This window comes from Callospermophilus lateralis, chromosome 8 (assembly GCF_048772815.1).
Source record: "Callospermophilus lateralis isolate mCalLat2 chromosome 8, mCalLat2.hap1, whole genome shotgun sequence".
NCBI lineage: Eukaryota > Metazoa > Chordata > Mammalia > Rodentia > Sciuridae > Callospermophilus > Callospermophilus lateralis.
Window position 1 is genome coordinate 22,402,736 of NC_135312.1, and position 4,592 is coordinate 22,407,327.

A 4,592-nucleotide genomic window follows, 5' to 3' on the forward strand; every position below is an offset into this window, starting at 1 on the left:
TAGCATATATACAAATATGAATATGTGGATATGTGTGTGTATACACACACACACACTTTCACAACATTTGTTATCATAGAATGTGAACAATACTTTAAAATAAAATTGTTCTTGATGGGATAAGCAAACTTTGGTATGCATTAATGCATTATGATTAATGGATAATGTGTAACAGTAAAGTGCTCAGAATTAATTGATGCAACAAAATGGGGAAATCTAAATGTATCCTGCTAATCAAAGTATAACAATTGCAACAAAGGTTATATATTGTATGGACACACCTATATGATATTTTGGAAAAGGGAAAATTTCAAGTACAAAAAGCAGATCATTGCTTGCTTTGAAAACACAAATACTAAAATTGGAATGATACAGTGACGATTAGCACGTCCTTGTTCTTGGATAATACACAAATTTGTAAAGTGTCCCCTTAATTAACACAAAACAAGACAAAAGAGACAGAGCAATGATTTTCACAGGTTGTGGTAGAGGAATCCATTGAGTACAAACAGGTCTCACTATAAAATTTGGGGATGGTTATAACTGTTTATTATCTAGATTATGATGGTGTCTACATGATTGCATGTATGTGAGTAAATTCATAAGACTATTATTTACCAAATAGAATAAAATTTATTATATATAATTAAAATATAGTACCATCACTATGTATATATTAATCTGTTATTTCCCTTTAGTTTGATATTAAGCAAATGTTTCCAAATTTGTTCATGCTACAATTTGTAGGTCAATTTTATAGGTTCTATGCATCTACAAGTTTTTCATAAAAAATGTAAACATATGACCTCATTCATGTGCTCACCCAAAGTGCTTTTATGGAAAAGAAGTAGAATTTAAAAGTAATAATTTTTCTTAATTTGTTATCACATGGAACAAATACCATTTACTATTATCAATATCTAGTCACATAAAAGTGTCACGTGATTTTAAGATAGATTTATTTTCATGATGAATGCATTGATTTTCTTACATTTCCGATTTCTTCTGATTATTGTCTTTTCCATCTTGAGTCAATGCACCAGTGTTTTTCTTAAGGAAAAGGATGCTTGCATAGTTTTTGTTTACACATCTTACTCTCCTTTATTACATACATTTCCAAACTCTGTACTTTATTTTTCAAACTTTTAGTCCCATTTAGCAATCTGACTTCAGTTATATTATATACTTTGCCACAAAAGGTGTGTGCACATTTTATACTATTTAACAGCTGAATAACTAAAAATAGTTAATTCACTTTTCTTGTTCACTCTAGAAAACTTGTTGGTCATGGTCACTATGGTTACTTCATTTGTTATTCATATTTTTCTGTATACATTTTTAAGAAACTACTTCTTGTCAGACACAGTTCTCCATCAAAGGAGTAACAGGGTTTGATATCTCCTCTCAAAGGCACAAGAAAGAGGCACATGCTGCAGTCTGGCTGGGCACAAAATAACCAAGCCACCACAAAGCCTTGTAGATTCAAACAGCAACTCTTTATTCCCTAACTCTCACCGGCACTCTACCTACACTTCCCGGGAACACACTGCCTCTACCGGGCTCCGTGCCCCAATTCTCTCCGAACCCCGGGAGAACTCAACGGGAACTCCAAAGGAGTGGGCGCCTGAGGCAGCAGGATACGCCCTATTCCCAACAGGATCCACCCTAAACTTGGAGCCACCCTAATCCCTGAGCAGGGTCACCTTTCAACCCAAATGCTATGTCATTCCTACTTGGCTATGGCTTTCAGCAGACACATAAAGAAGGAATAGTTTCATGGTAAACTATGTACACAAAGTATATAAAACACATAGAAGGGGAAGACACTCTTGGCTTCTTCATTTAAGAAGGATTTTGGAGAACCAGTAATTAATTTGGATCCTAAAGGATGGATCTATGATTGTTATGATGATGTATCCCCCTTTGAGGAGTAAAAGGATAAGCTAGGACCAACTATGAAATCATATTAAATATAAGCTTTGGCCAGATGTGGTGCACACCTGTAATCCCAGTAGCTCTGGAGATAGGAGGATCTGAGTTCAAAGCCAGTCTCAGCAATTTAGCAAGGTGCTAAACAACTCAGTGAGACCCTGTCTCTAAATAAAATACAAAATAGAATTGGGGATGTGGCTCAGTGGACTAGGGCCCCTGAGTTCAATCCCCAGTACCCGCCCCCCTCAAAAAAAGTATAAGCTTTGAACTATCTAGGTAACTTCTAAGTCAGATGAAAACATGGTTAATTTGTCACATAGTAGATACTGGCAAATCCTCAAATATTTTGGATGTTGATTTAGAGATAGTAAACATTCCTTTTCATTGTCCTAATGATCTTAATCTTTATAATGGACTTTATTATCCCAGGTATGAAGTGAATCATGACTGATATAAGAATTATATAAATTCACTATTTTTACTAAAATGTATTAATTTCTAAATATTTTTTTAAAGAGAAAACCCCTTGATTTTTGTATGTGGTGCATTCATTAATTTCATTCTTGATACTCAGATTATTTTTATCTAGCTTTCCTGAAGAATAGAAGTATTTTCACATTGTTACCTCTTCTCTGGGTTTGTATATCACTTAAAGCTTTTGTTACAAAGCAAATCAAAGCAAAGCATCCTTTGGACCCTGAAGGCAGGCTGTCTCCTTGAGGGAAGTCATTAGAACAAGTCCAAGAAAGGATAATGAACAATTAAGGAATATATATTTATGTTACAAAATAGAGAACCAAGAGTTATCACTCATGAAAGGAATGCATATAAACAAGAATCCTAAATCCTTTGTTAAAATCAAAAATTTTGAATTATGTGTTATATTTAAAAACACAATAATTTTTTGGTTACTCCAATGAGTATAACAGTACACACATAAAACATTCACACAAACACAACTGTTTATCACACTAAAAATCTTTAGCTTAGCTTCTCAATATTTCCAAAATATTTTTAGGCCACAGAAGAAACAGAATAAAATGCAAAGCTTGGCTTTATGCCATTTTTATAATATATTCTGTTATAAACTTGAGACATGAAGACAAAGGGAGTCACTAAAAAGTAGTCATAAAAGGAGTAACCATAAAAATACCTTTTAAACTTATGAATAAAGTCATTACCAAAATTGAAAAAAGTCGACTAAAGAAAGCCCTGAATTATTGCAAAGCAAGATCTTATGCAGTTTCTCAGAGCATGTATTGATTCATGTATTTCTCTGAAATGGAGGCTGATTTTATACCTGTTTCATGCATTCAGTTCATTTGATGTGATATTAATCCAAATGAGTCCTTAATATTTATTTTAAATATTATGTTACAAAATAGAGAACCAAGAGCTAACACTCATGAAAGGAATACATATAAACAAGAATCCTAAATCCTTTGTTAAAGTCACACATTTTGAATTACATGTTATATTTAAAAACATGTGTGATACTACATAAAATGAGTTAGTAAATATTACACGTACAACATCCACATATAGTCAGCACATGGGAACTTAAAATATTTTAATAAAATAGTCATGATAGGACTTTTGTCTATTTTTTTAAATGATCATAATATTCTTGAAACAGACTTTTCTCCATTTGTGTCTATCTCCTTCCTCCTGCTATTAGACTTTTTTTTCTATTCTGTATTACTATCTTGAATTTCTGGTTCTGAAAAGAAATTGGTAGCTTGATCAGTAAATATTTGAAACCTTACATCATGTGTATCCATCAATATTCTCCAAAACAATTTGCCCTTAACAGAAGAAGTTGATGGCTTCTCTTCTTTTACCTGGTTGTCTTTATTGCACAGAATCTGTGAATCTGTTTACAAAATTGCATTTGACTCAGCTTAAAGTTAGAAACAGGTTAAACATAATTGTGTGTGATTCAGTATATATTGCATAATAATGTTTATCACAAAACCTAAGTATTTAGGTACAGTATCTTTTATGCCTAAAAACATGAGCATTTGGTTTGGAAGTTAAAGGGTCTATTACCTCATTTTGAGTCATTCCGTCTACTTTTCTCAGCACCACTGACAAAAAAGGAGAAAGTGTATCAGCTATTGATAATCACAAAACATCAATAGTTCTTTTAAAACTCCATACAAATGCTGTCTGTGTTTTAATTTACAAATTACTTTTCTACATTTATCTAAATCCTCCTATAAGATTGTTCTCTCAGAATAGCCTATAATTTTTGAAGATTATTGCTTTCCCATTTTCAAAATGGTGATATGTATGTTCCCACTTTTTAAATTGATCTGGATAGATTTCCACTAACATCTAAGTAAAATATCAGAGTGATAATTCTTCTTGTCCTTCTCTCCTTCCTTTCAGATTATTTTTCTATTATCATTAGTTATCTCGTTATGAAGTTCAGGATTTTAGCTTAGAAAACATGGTTTATTTTTCTGTTTTTCCCTTCTGTTCCACACTGATAAATTTAAACATTCTATATCTATATTCATAGCTTCATACTTAAATCTCTGAAATAACTCCCTAATTGATCTGCTCTCTTTCCCTATTGCCATTATCCTGCCAAGTCTTCATTTCTGTCTCAGAACACAGCCACTAAAATACATACTTGTTTATGTCACATCGCACCC

At 32.5% G+C, this 4,592-nt stretch overlaps 1 non-coding gene across 1 annotated transcript; it reads left to right on the forward strand.

The window, feature by feature from the left end:
- The first annotated feature begins 335 nt into the window (after window positions 1-335).
- Window positions 336-437, forward strand: LOC143406569 (U6 spliceosomal RNA). The gene has a single exon (XR_013092220.1). It is a non-coding gene; the product is annotated as a U6 spliceosomal RNA (small nuclear RNA).
- Window positions 438-4,592: the final 4,155 nt, after the last annotated feature.